General features: G+C 44.1%; 1 protein-coding gene and 1 long non-coding RNA gene across 4 annotated transcripts in view; one reads left to right on the top strand and one right to left on the bottom strand.

The window, feature by feature from the left end:
• Window positions 1-9,690: 9,690 nt before the first annotated feature.
• The window catches only part of LOC118514254 (translation initiation factor IF-2-like), a 59,924-nt gene continuing 55,402 nt past the window's right edge, over window positions 9,691-14,212 (top strand). Inside the window, exons 1-2 of one of the 3 annotated variants that reach the window (XM_036060968.1) lie at window positions 9,691-9,861; window positions 10,774-10,859. The gene's annotated coding sequence lies outside the window, so the exon portion shown is untranslated. The remainder of the gene's footprint in view (window positions 9,862-10,773; window positions 10,860-14,212) is intronic. The other 2 variants (XM_036060970.1, XM_036060971.1) reach the window with 2 other exon arrangements.
• LOC118514256 lies at window positions 10,867-11,464 on the bottom strand. Its single transcript, XR_004906591.1, has 2 exons — window positions 11,306-11,464; window positions 10,867-11,203 (listed from the first exon to the last, which is right to left on the bottom strand). It is a non-coding gene; the product is annotated as an uncharacterized LOC118514256 (long non-coding RNA).

The raw sequence follows: 14,212 nt of genomic DNA, 5'->3' as shown, positions 1-14,212 counted from the left end.
ATAATGTTTAGATACACGGAAAATGGCATGGCTGGATGGGTTAGAAGCGAAACTTGGCGTTTCGCTGGGATAACACACGGATATCGTGTTGGGTTTGCCTGAAAGTGGGCCAATCTGCGATGGTGTACGATACGTTACGGTAAGGATTCAATTATGTTTGCTGCACCGTTCGCCGCTGATTGTAATGGATACGATCGAACGGGGTTATTGCAACATGTGATTTGCTTCTGGACAGCGTGACAGGTTGGATAATAGAGGTGAGATGTTATAATCGAGTAAATCAAGACAGTGAATCACAGTTCTCTAGACTGGATTAGGAAGTTACTAAAGGAACGCCTTCCAAGCTCTATACAAAATTTGCTCCATTTCAAACCGAAACCGTTTCATTTCACCATGCAGCAAGAAAGCTATAATTATCTCCCGAAAAACTTCACTCCACACTGGCGCGCGCGGGGTTGTTTGTTTTTATCGGAAGCAATTTCATTAACACAACAATGACGCTGCTCGGTAGAATTAATAGCGATGTGAAAATAAGATTCCGCCTTCGAGCCATCGTCTGGCATAAAACCTTATTACCACCCGTCTACGCAGCCCGGTTTGCAATACTTTATCCGGTTTATGTGCAAAACAGGAGAAAGCGAACCGAGAAGTAGAAGACGAAGATCAGACCTCACCGTCACGTGGTGGCACGGTGGAACTTGGCGAACTGGAAAGAAGTTGTAATGACGATAATACACGTGTTTATTGAAGTGCGTAAAGCTGTGGCGCGTTCTGCGTGTACGCGTGGTGTGAAGCGAGCACATAAGAAAGAGATGAAGTTCTGGAGAGTTGTTGGGGTTTTTCTTTTTGCTCAAAAGAACCAGGACCAGGATATATCCAGTAAATCTGATAAAACACAATCACGTACGGATTTGGTGAATCCTCTACTCGAAACTCTACCGTGGTAACGATTACAAAGTACCGCTGTATTTACCTTTCCAATTTCATGTCCTTCAACCTGTGTACATTGCTCGAAAAAAAGAGTGAAAGTTTATAAGGGCTGGTGGAAAACTTCCCAAGCATACCCTGAGGGATGTTATATCTTATGCATGGCACAACACGATTCTTGGCGTAAGTGAAACCATTGCCTTGATACGATAAGGTCGTTGTCATCAATTATGAGATAATTATGAATTTGTTTGGCAGTAAATCGACATAACTGAGGGTGGAAAAAACGCTCCCAACAGCCCTTTTTGCGATGCTTAGTAATGCTTGAAGTAATGCCTCGAACGACAACTTATGAATATTACGATAAACGATGTAATAAATAAGTGCAAACGGTTCGGTGGCCAGGAAGATAGCGGTGCCGGTTTTTGTACGGCCGAACCCGGGATCTAATCCCAGTCAGACCGTCTCTCTGAATGCAAGACTATCCAGCTACGGGTACGATCAAGTCACAGGAAGCAATAGACGATGTCAGGCCGAGACCTTGTGAACTTTAGTGCCAATGAAGAAGAAGAAAGGAAAAACAACTCATTATAATTCTACCAACTTGTAGTTAATCAAAACAATATTTAAATTGCCAACCGCCTTTCATCTGAATGCGCTCCATCAATCAACACTATTATCACCCTTATTAAGCATACTCTCAATTCAATCGCAATCGATTCGAATTGATTAACATAGAGCTGTATGCACTCGTTAAAAGTGGTCCAAATTAATTTAAATAACGTCCCGTTAGGTTTATCCCCAAAACACTGCCCCCTGTGAACCGTTAATGATCCTGGCCTGGGGGAAAAAAAAACAGGGTCCTGGCGCAGAAAGAAGCGAGTGAGAGAAAATCAATTAATACATTAAATTATTTATCACAATTTCCAGCAGTTCCGTCGTCCAGCGACCCGGTGGTCATCCGTTTGCCCTAACTCAATTAGGCGTAACGCAATCTGCAATGCCTGCCCGGCCAGAGCAGCTCACATGTACAGCTGTCACGAATGAAACACAGAAACCGATGCAACGTGTTTCGCTCAGCTCGGCATTACAATGATGACGTTGACTTTTATACGGTTATGTGGACACTTCTTGCAGTCCAGTAAGCTTTTCTCCTCCACCATATGATCCTTACTGCACAGTGAGGGAGTGAGCGATGTGTTGATCGCTGTGCTAAGCTTGGAAATGGGGGGGGGGAGGGCATGTATGATGGGGATTAAAATCACACGAAACATAGCCGGCAGCACTAGAAAGGATAGTGCGGAGGTAAGCTTTCCGAGGTAAGCTTTTTAAAAGCTTTTGCGAAACAGCTATCTTCTGACTGCCGCGCGCCGTACTTCGCCGTACGGCCGGTACGATATTCGGTGAGCTTATGTTTTAATGCACTTTCAATAAATAATTCAAACTGATAATTCAGCGAACCGTGAAATGAGTGCATTTTCGTGTCGGTCTCGCTCAAGCTGGGGCTTTCCAGCAAGCTTCACGCTACCGGTTTATCATTATTTCGGGAGGGGGCGAAAATTGGGGAACGGGGAACGGGGGTTTTTGGATGCTTCTAACCTCTGCCGAACCTAGCATTCGGTTACGGGTTGTCGAAAGTACATTTTAAATGCATTGGAAAAGCAGGCAGCAGCACAGAACTGACTTCAGTATCACTTCTCGGATGTCTATTTTTGGCCGATCGCTGAACTGAGACGACAGTATAGCACGTTTGACTCAATTTCATGCATAGGAGTACAATTTGAACATCATTTTACTGATTTTTTAAATGTGTTTTGTGTCACTATAAAAGGGGTTTCTTTTCTTTTAACAATTAGTTTTAATCTCTTCAACGAAGAAAAATCCCCAGTAAGATTGATTGTAAGCAGCAATGACACAGCACCCAAGCGTTGTATTGATCCGTTTTCTATTAGACAGCTTCGTTATTGCTGATCGACAAACAACGATGTTTGGTTTCTGAAGTTGGACTGCAAAAAAAAAAAAAACTAGAAATGTGCAAAAGAAATTGCACAGCATTTTTCGATTTTCACTGCAAAAAACCATCAATGGAATGAAGGTGGAAACCGAAACCCACAGAAATAAAATCCCAAACCAACACCCCGCACCCGGTGGCTATCGGCGTACCAATCCACGTGAACGACGTCCGAGGAGATGGTTGGGAAATTTCAATCATTTTTCGCCGGGTAAAGGGCGAGAAAAAATAAACCCTAGCTCAAAGTGCAAGATAAATGCATCACTCGGCTAGGGTCGGAAGTATTCGTTTGATGCTAATCGTGCGAGATGAACGATGGGTGAAGCCGATCGATGCAAATGATAAACCGGAACAGTGGTGATGTTTATGAGCAAAGGATGATGAAATAATTCGAAATATGATAAATGATGCTTTTGTTGGAAATTTATCTCATCAGGCCCGATTTTGTAAGCCTTTTGAATTAAACTTTCAATTGTGAAGACGATTTTCAATATTGTTTTCATTATATTTTCAATTTTTTTACACGCATTTCTACTACCAAACACTCTCACGATTAAAGTGGTTGGTCCGATGCACCCCGGTTCTAGGTCATGATATCAGTTGCGTTTGTTGTTTGCTCATGCCGTTTGCTCGATGCTTTTCAAAATGAGATAGTTCGCAATGCAACAAAACTGCATACAAACAAACGAAAACAAAAACGGCATACCGATACTCAAAGGAATTCCTCCCTGCTCGTGGTTGGGATACGGTGGAATTCTCACTCGTACATACATACGATTGAAAATGAAGGTGGAAAAGGTGCAATGCAGTAGCAGTGGTAGCACCAGGCAACTGCTGGTGAAAAAACCCAACGTGGTACATTGAATGGCGCTTGTGCTACACAGCCGCTGTTCGATGCTGTTCAACCAGCTGTTAGTGAAATGAAACGTTGTGTAAGGTGGCAACAGAACATGGGCGTACTCTACATAATAAGCGCTGTTGCAATTGCAAGGCTGTGGGGTTTGAATAGTCGGTGCAGTGCTACGTGCTTTTGTAACTTTAAACTGCCTTTCAAGCGCTGCCTAATAATAAGTAAACATATTATTTCCTTTTGAGGGGTTTGTTGGGACCTTTTGCCGCTAATAGCTGTAACGGCTCAGCATGCTCTCAATCGCAATTTAAGATCCTGTACAGCTTCGTTTACTCCCAAGGAGCTAAATCTCACCTGACACCATGCCACGATCAATTTACTCTCGCTTGTTTACAAGTTTCGTCTCGTACGTGTTACTGTTTGTTGAACTTGACATCATTACATTAGACCCGAACCGCCACCTGAAGGTGTGCTTCTCCCATCACGCTACGGCTACGCTTTTATGAAGATTAAAGTTTCATCAAATTTTAATGCTCTCGTAAAAGTACATCGTCATCCAGTCGCCGAACACTGAGCCGTCAGCTCAGCCATACATTACCTAACCCCCGGGGGAGCTGTTCAATGGGCAGGTGAGCGTGTTTGTGTGATACTTCCTACCGGGACAACCACCACCAACTGCATCGCACACGAAGCGAACCTGTCAATCTTGGATGTCGGCTCGCCTCGCCACTGCAGGAGAAATGGTAGCATAAGTTAATTATGCTTTCGATTTTAATGTTTAATTTGGAAGTTTAATTAAAATTGTTCCCGCATCGGATGCGCGCCGCACGGTGTGATGGGCCCTTTTTTGCCCAACGGGACGCACTTTTGCGTGGAAGGAATGCATTTTTTGGTACCTGTCCAACTTTTTACCACCGTCACCAATCGGCCGAACACTTTGCATATGAACGCGAAGGTTTTAGCTTTTCACCCGGGTTCGATGGAGACGCCTGGTTGTTGGCTGGCGCTGTGTTTGCTGCTTGTCGCATTTGTCGGATTTGCTATTGATTTGGCAAACCTTTGGCGTGGTTCGCGATCGCTTCGGCCACTACGCCTGCTCGCATCAAATTGTCACCCTTTGATGCCCCCGTCGCTGGCATACATTGGCGTATGAATGCATGTGTGAGGGACCTGTCACAAATCGAGTTTGTCAACAGCGCGTAAAGTTGCACAGCAACGGGCGATCGCCAGCATCCAGTTTGCCCAAAACCCCTACTAACCACCATCTAACGCCAGCCAGCTAACGAATGTTAATGGAATGAACGTCATTTGAATATGAAACAATTTGAAAATTGCCTCACCGCATCGCCGACGCACCGTGTCGTATCGTGAGGCTCTGGTGAGGTCGGTCGAATGCAGACTCATTAGCAGCGCATCGGGTAGCGGCAAGTTTGTGTTGATATTGCCCTCCAACCTCGGCCCATAATTTCCCAGCCTTTCCACTGCTGAGCTATGATTGGGATTGACTGTCGAACAATTTAGGTCGTGATGGAAAATTAATCCATCGACAGGAAACGTGACCAAACTAGTTATCACACCAGAAAATCACAGTAAAAAGTCATTTTCGACCAACCTTGCTCCATTGCAAGCGATACCCATTTACGATAGTTTTCGGTCCAGAGTGAATGGTCATATATGGTCTAATCACAGCACCACTATCGTTCCGCAAGTCGAACGATACGGCCATTGCAGCCGGAAATCAGGGACAACCGTTTTCCATTCTAACACCTTCCGAGAGAAATCGCGAACGCTGTCTGCAAACAGCCGGCACACCACGCTATGGCCGGAAAATCTCCACCAGCCCGAGAGGGCATTGTACCGGGTGGGAGAAAACTCGAGAGGTGCATGAAACTGATCGGAAAAAGGTGACAACACATAACTAGAACCACCCCCGATCGTTTGGTGGCAATTGGAAGGTACATAACGTACCTTCGTAAAGGAACCGTGGGTATCCTTCGCTTAAACCACAGCGCCTTGCTGTCGTTTATGAGCGAGAGCGCGTGGTCTGCAGAACAAACAGGACGATTTTAGGTAGGGTGTACAGTTTCAAACGGCCACTCATTTATAGGGAAAAAGCATTCGGAGAAGGAAACGATAGTGGCCAATTGTCGCGGTGTAGTGATTTCGTGTGGTGAAACATCCTCGTTGGATCTGTGCTGTATGTGTGATTCGTTGTTCGCTTTTTTTTACTCTCCACCATCTGTGCAGTGTAGTTTGCTTTGCCGGAGCAAAATGCAGTAATCATCTGCGAACGAGCGAAAGTTCACCCACCGGAGAGCATGCTTCTTTTGCTGGGGAAGCATTTGCGCTGCCATATGGTCACATCGCGAAGGATCTTTCGCTGGCCGGAAATGAAAATTGTTCTTCAATATGGTGCACGTGTATGGTACGTGCAAATGAACAGAGCGTGCACCTGTAATGAAACGAGTGTTTGAAGCTTTTTTAAGTGTAATCAGCGGTAAATTGATTGAGAATGCAATCATCGCTTTATTCACTTAAATTACCTTGTGTTGCTATAATATGAAAGATTTATTTCAAGATGGGTACCTTTCATTTGTTCAGTAAAAAACTTTTAAATAATTGTTTAATGAAGTTTCCGATGAAGAAAACATCATCTTGAATATCTCAATCTATGCACTCATGTTCACGCATTTATCAATAACAGCTTTAAGGCTGCTTCACGGTTCCTGATTCCACCGCACTCCAACGAGCGAACTCAATTTAGTTGACACTTTGCAAAGTTCACTTCGAAAAAGTCGTTCGACGCACAAAAGGGGAACAAGCAATCCAACCACTGACTTTGACAGAACTGGCACACAAAGAAAAACGTCCCATAGTCCCACCCAGAAAAAAAAACTCCCCGAACCATCCCACAACCGAAGATTGCACGCTCCGAAAGACGGGCATTAGCATAATGATCTGAGAAAATTAAAATAATTAGGCACGAAATTTCCGACAAATCGGTAACAGGGAGCCGGGCGCCGGGTGCCAGAACGATCAGGATTCAAACACCCTGACATAGGCGAAAAGGGAGGATTGAAAAAGACATTGCCCTACTCGGAGACGAGCCGTTTGGAGTTTGGTTCCCGTAACGGAGCGCGGAAAACGTGGAAAGTAAAGCCGTGTCCCTCTTCGGTGCGTAAGTTTACCATCTTTGAAACCGCCATTGTGAGTGCGAGCGTGTGTGTGTGTGTGAAAGTGTGCCAGGCTTCCGTGCGTCCTTTGTTGTCGCTCGCTGGTCGGAAGCTGTAATGAGAATGCTCCATTTTCAATTGCCATTATCGTCCCTGGGGTGGTGCGATCCTTTTTAATACCCACCGGGGTTGCCTTTTACGGTGGATTCGGTTACGGTTCGGAAGTGCTACGGTGCAGCCAAGACAACGGGGACCGGAGTGATATGTTTATGTTTGTCTTTGATTTCATTTAACCCTGGCGTAATGTAGGTGATGGAATAATTTCGCTTTTTCAAGGGTGTGAAAGTTGGAAAGTTCAAGCAGTCGCTATTGGTGAAAGTTTTGTGTAATTTGAGATGTTCGGGCCAGAAGGTTTCGGAGCCCCTTTACCGAACTTCAATGACTTTATGTTTTAAAGATATGTTAAAAATGCAACGAAATACTTAATCTTATTTTTTACTTGTTCAAATATTCCCTTGGTCTAGTCCAAGGGGCCTATTCCAAGTAGTCTAAGGGGCCTGGTCCAAGAGGCCTGCTCCATGGTGTCTGCTCCAAGAGGCCTGCTCCAAGGAGTCTAGTCCAAAAGGCCTAGTTCAAGGAGCCAAGTCCAAGCGGGCTAGTCCAAAGGGCATTATTATAGGAGTCTATTCCAAGGGGTCTATTCCAAGGCACCTAGTCCAACGAACTTAGTCTAAGAGGCTTATTCGTAAGTGCCGGTTCTGAGGGACTTATTTCAAGGGTCCCAGTCAAAGGGTCTAGTCCAAGGGACTGTTCTAAGGGATTCCAAGAGTCCTAGCCCAAGGGGCCTAGTCCAAGAGTCGAATCTAAGGGCCCTTGTCCAAGGGGTCTGCTCCATGGTGTCTGTTGCAAGGGGTCTAGTCCAAGGTGCCTTTTTTAAGAGCCTGTTCTAAAGGGCCTCTTTCAAGGGCCCAAGTCCAAGAGGCCTAGTTTAAGCGGCCTACTCCAAGGGGCCTAAGGGATATGAAACTTATATAACCACATCTAACGATGCTTTAATTACATTTTGATGTAATGTGATTACATTCCACTCGGTTATTAACTTTTCTCCTCATAGCACGAAACTTCCACAGCTATCATCAAACAATGTATCATCTGTATGACGACAGCCTCTAGCTCACTAACATTCGTGCAACTATTAATGGCTAAAGTTTCCGTACATGAAAGCAAACACCACAACTTGCCTTCCCATTTCCCCAAAAACGGAATCAACGATCAAAAAGACGCAAGACAAACACCGAACATAATGTGGAGAGCAAACTTTCATATTAATGATAACTCCTCCATTCGTCATTAATGGACTCGAATTGAATAAATATCATTCCAAGAAACTATCAGCGACTGGGAAAAGTTTTCCCTTCGCTTTTCGCCCCTGTCCAGAGCGTCAACACAGCTGCGTATCGAACACCGATCAGCCCAAACGCCACATTTACTTAAATTCCCTCACTGCGGATGGGAGGGAAACTTTGGCTTTAGCGGCCCCACCCCTTATCGGGTGGTTAGAAAAAAAAGCACTTACCACCCCTTCGAAATAATCGGAGAAAAATGCGGTCAGAAGCCGGGACGTGAATGAATTTAAGAAGCGCCGGAAAAGCGCACCAAAAAAAAAAAAAGAATAACAACACATCCGATACCCTTGTCTGGATTTTCGCCACATTTTTCTTTCCTCACCAGCACTTCCTTTTGCTGATGGCGGGCTGCATCCTTTCGCGTTTACGCCTCAGCATCCCGTGGTGGATGTGGTGGCTTACGCGAAAACTTTCATACTTCATTTACATCATTAGAGTGATATTTTTTTCTGAAGGATCTCCATCAGTCGATTCGGCTAGGCAACTTCCTCCCAATTTTGTTTGATAACGTTCTGCCGATCGTAACATAGTCAGGATGCAAACCATTTTGGGCCAGACTCGGCACGTTGCCGCTGGTAGACGGTTGGCGCGAGGTGCTGGTGTGGGCATGGCTGGGGATGAAAAATCGACTCTGTCCGCTTCACCAATCAATCATCTCAAGAGTTGCGTCGGGAGAGGGCTTCTGGCTTCGATATGAAGCTACTTAAAGCATAGACCGTCGTTAGCGTTTCGGTCTCCGGCCACGAGAGTTTACTGTGGTCCTCCCCGTGACAAAGCTCTCGCTGTCGGTTGACCGGTATTTGGCACGCATGGGAGAGAACATCGGAACATGATGCGAGAGTACGCTGAACACTGAACCGGTTCGGCAACCCGAACGGAACCGAATATGTTGTTTGGGAGGGGAGGAAACGAACATTATTGCCAGCAGCGCACAGTGGGTAAAATTTTATGATGAAAATCAATCTGAAAATTATTAAATATAATCATTAAAAATAAGAGCAATTATTTTCCTAATAAAATGTTTAAAAAATATGCAGGAATACTTTGAGGGATTCTATACTTTATCATAAAAATATTGAATTGATTTTTAGCTCTTCTATGCAATTGATTTTTTTATATATAAATTTAAAGTTTTATCCCGTAAAATATCCACTCTTCTGAAATATTTCAGAAATGTATGTAATCAAAATTAATACTTAAAAACAAAATAATCGTCCGGTTTGTTGCTCTGCGACATCCGCAACCCAGTGTATATGCTACCAATTCCGTGGCCGAACACGAACGCCTCAACGAAACCACCCGTACGGCGTCGCTAGTGGTTACACTTAGTACATCTCTGCGCGTTGTTCCGCACGGGAGTGTTTGTGCAGTGTGCGTGCGTGCGTGCGTGCGATTTTTACGTTCAACCGTTTCGCCGTTCGGTGTGCGAACAGGTTTTGTGTACGTGGACCCAGTACGCGGTTTGCGTTTACTAGCCGATTAGCGGGAAAAGAGGTGCGTTTGTTTTTATTTTTGGGGTCGCGCTAATTAGCGCCTCTTCATACAAATACAACCTGTAAACATAACCGCGTTTCCGTGGCCTACTGCCGCGCTGTGTTGAAAGGAGGAAGCGAGAAAGTCAAGGACTGCTTCGCGGTGCGTGTAAAAAAAAATGTGTGACCATTTTTGTGACTACACTTTCGTTGCCTTCTATGGAAGAGGATTTCGAGGGCCAGATGTGTCACAAATGTCGCGGCCACGCACACACAAACACACTCGGCGGGCCGTCCTTGATTGTTTCTCGAGTTCCTGGCCTGGGTGAATGGGAGGAAACCGCGTGCACCGGAAGGAAGCTTCACCGCTTCCGGTAACTGTGAAGGAAAATAATAATTGTGGAGTGGGGCGACGGCATGCGTGTGTCTGTGTGTGTGTGTATGTGGTTCGTTAGGGCGAAACTTTCGCAATTGCAACTTCACCGGTCACGGCTGTTTGATTTATTTAACGCTGTATATTGGCTGCCCCCGTGGTGTGTATGTGTACGTGCCCCGAGGGCAATGAAGTGTGTGCGTGCTTGCTCGATCGTGAGAAGAGGTCTTTATTTGAAATTGCATTGTGCTCGAACACAATGCGAGTGTGTGTGTGTATGCGAGTGTGGAATTCCATTCGCGACACCAGTGTAAATAAATAACCAACAAAGCAAACGCTGGAGTTAAAGTTCGCCAACCCGAAAGGATGCAGTTTGTTTATGCTGGTGGCTTGGCGTAAAGAAAGAAATTACAAAACGACCCGACGGAATACGACGCGGCAATACAGCGAAACATTGGAACCAACAATCGGAACGCACACAGTTGTGACAATTGCGAGGAATAGAAGGAGTCACAATTGCTTTTATTTTCATTATTGTGCCATTTCGTTTCTGTTTTGCAGTTTTGTGTCGAACGAGCAACATCGAAGTAACAGTGACTACAGAAAAAATATCAGCAGATTCCTTTTAAAATTGATAGAAAGTCAAGGTAAGCATAATATGTGTCAGTTTTGTTTATTTTAATAAATTATTGGCTTTTTTTCTCTAATTCGATGTTTCAACCTTAAAAGAGCCTTCTATTGAGCCAAGTATTTTTCCGTTACCGACTGTAGAGGCATCCGCATAATCTCGCACGAGGAGAAGTTCTGGTTTTTAGTGTTCTCACCTCACCATTTGCCACAAACACGGCTCGTATCTGTTTTGCTCGTCGCTTTCGCCCTTAATGTGAGTTTGATTTGCATCCTTTTTCGAGCAAGTACAAAAACACATCCTGTCAACGTTGGAGCACCAGGAGGTTGTCTATGCTTATCTAGCACACACACCTGCTCCATTCTGTGCGGAAAATACATAGGGAAAAAGAGTAGAAAAAAAAACACACATAGTAATAAATCGCATTCCATCCTATCACTTTGTTGGTAAATCGCTCGAACGTACGTCGTAGATGGTACCGTCGGTCGGCACCCATAATTGTCTTGTGCTGTCCCGTGGCAAGAAACGAAAAGTGCTCGAGGTTATCAACAGTCTCGCTGTGTGTACACACAAACACAGCAAACGGACCAGTGCGCCCCTGGAGGGGCCCTTGGTGGCCGCCACGCACATTATTGAATGTCGATCGGTCGTTTGATCATGCACGCGGCGTAATCATTACAGACGAGATGTGTGTTGATGGTTCAGTGCTCCAGGTTAACCCTTGGGTGCAATATTGCTACTAATTACTGATCGAAATACTAGTAGTAGAAATACAGTACTAAAGTTTTTCGACAATCAGAAAAAGGATACTATAAAAAGGGATCTTAGCTAGAAAAATGAATTTTCAATGGTCTTGAGAAATACGAATGTTTAAGGTTTAAAGAAAAACACGTTATTGAAAAAACACGCATAATTTGTATTTGTTATTCTCTTTTGGTCCTATAAAGTCGAGATTTGGTCTTAACAGTCTTTCTTGACGAGATTTATCCATAGCTGAATAGTTGATCCATAGTCCTGTTATCGGGACAGACAGGACATGAAATTCGATTGAGGAGCCTACCATATGAAACACTGACGGAAACATTGAAATCTTCCTGAGTCTGTGTGATGAAATCCTTTTCTTCACTGTTTAATATTTACCATTCCAGGCAAATTCCTATATTAAATATCTTTTCGACTAAAATTTTGCGGAAAATAATTCAATTTTCATTTTATTCAACCCTTTACCTCTCATAATATTACTTGAAATAATAAATAGAAAAATAATAGGAATCCTTATTATTTTCCTATTAATCCTAATAAATAGTAGGAAAACACTTATACAGTTTTATTTGTTTTTTTTTTTAAATTAGGAATATTTTACTCTACACATGGGGTCAGTTTATATAACATTTTGGAAATCGTTTCTATGGTAGAAATATTTTTACTCAGTAACAAATTTTCTGATCTTTAAAATTCCATCAAAACATCCAAGGGTTCATCGGCGTATGCGAGACTTGTGCATTACTGCTGCTGCTTTTTAGCCGCGAGCTTCCATCCGAATCACCACCGCCGCCACGGTGTGTTTGTGTGCCGCAGAGTGTCGGTGATGGAGATGGCGGTTTTATGTTGTTTTTTTCTTCCTGACGTTGTCTCTCGCCTTCTTCATTCCATCTAGTTCCATTTACGGCCTGATGCGTTCGTTGCTCGTGTAACCTTCCCTCCAGCGTCTCCATCCGATGCTCGGCACAGCTCCATAAGGCGTCCGTACGCCATTAAATCCGAATCGGCGATCGACGTAAAAGCCTTCCCACTCTTTTTTCCCCTCCCTCTCATCCAACCACCCACTCGGGTGCGATTCGAATCGCAGAGCAGAAAGAGTGGGACGGTGGAACCGATTTTGGGAGTGCGCAAAAATGGTTTGCGGTGTTTGTTTGGGTGTGTGTTGTTTGTATCCATCATCGGTCGGAGTCATCGGATCGGCCGTTGTCTGGGGCAGCAACGCGGATGCCGGTCTCCATCCATGGTCATCGGTTCGGCATTTTCGCGGCATTTTACGTTGTGTGCGTTTGGTCGGATTGCGGCGTTCCGGCAAGGTTCTCCGTCGTGCGATTTGTACGAACGCGAACAAAAAATCTGTCAAAAAGTGATTATACAGCAAGCTTTAAAACTCCTCACACCTCACAACACAAATCAGCAGAGACGGAAAAGTTATTGCAAACAAGATTCCAGCAGAAGGGTTCTGTGGTGATGAATCATTCAAAAAATGGTGCATTGCAATAGTGGGTCGTTTGTGGCAGAGTTCGCGATTGAATGCTGAGTGCAGATTAGGATGAGGTGGGCTTTTCGGTGACTAATATTCTTAAAGATATTTTTATTGTAAATCAAATAGCTTGCCATAACAGTAAATACCAGAAGAATACATCGTTTTGCTCCGAGCAGCCACTCCGAATTCCTCCGAGCAGCCACTTTTAAATTATTTGTTTAGCCACCCAATTAACGGATTATAGGCTTAAACGAGCAATCATCAAACGGTTCACCGGTTATGCTGTGCGGTGTAGGTAACCTCGAAATTAACACCCTGAACCCTGTGCGGGTTATGCTTAGCCCACCCCATTTTACGGCTCCTAAAACCCTCTACTGATGTCGACATCATAATTTCATTGAGATCGTATGAAAAAGTGTTTTTTCGCTTTGCCTCATCACAACAACCGTGGTCGGTGCCTGCATATATGTACATATATAAACCGGATTATAAACGTGCCACGTGTTTCTTATTCGATTAGTTGCTGTTGTGGGATGCAGTGCACAGAGTAAACAGTCCCAAGAGATGGAAAAGGAGAGGGGGATGAAGAAGCGAGAGGGGGAAAGGGGAGGAGGAAAAGTTGATCACTCATAAACGGGAGCAGATGAAAATGATGATGATGCAGCGCGAGTAAAATTAGATCGACATTGCCTTGCTGCTGTGGCAGAAGCTCAGGGGGCAGTGGCGCAAGAAGATTGTTTATGTGAATGCGACAGTACAGTAAAATTGGTGGTGGAGAGCAATTTTAGGCTAATTGGGAAATTCCATTAGGAATCAACTCCGTTTAATAATCTCATTTATAACAGGTTACTGTACATTTTTACGACTTTTTAGAGACTTTTGTACAATATACCTAGCAAAATATAGGCCATTTTTTGTGGAGTTTAATTCTAAACCTCATCTAAAATTATACACACAACACAATCATGCTGGTAGTAAGATCCTTTTCATCTAGCAAAATGCTCCTGCTTTATCTAATGCTTTCATTTGCACATGCACTGCTGCTTTTTTTTCTCTGGTTGACCAAAACTAAATGGCCCCCGTATCCAAAACGAACGACGAGCACGGGCGGAAAACCTCTTTCATGG

This window comes from Anopheles stephensi, chromosome 3 (assembly GCF_013141755.1).
Source record: "Anopheles stephensi strain Indian chromosome 3, UCI_ANSTEP_V1.0, whole genome shotgun sequence".
NCBI classification, from domain to species: Eukaryota; Metazoa; Arthropoda; class Insecta; order Diptera; family Culicidae; genus Anopheles; species Anopheles stephensi.
Note: the sequence above shows the minus strand (reverse complement) of the source record. Positions and strands in the feature narration are given on the sequence as shown.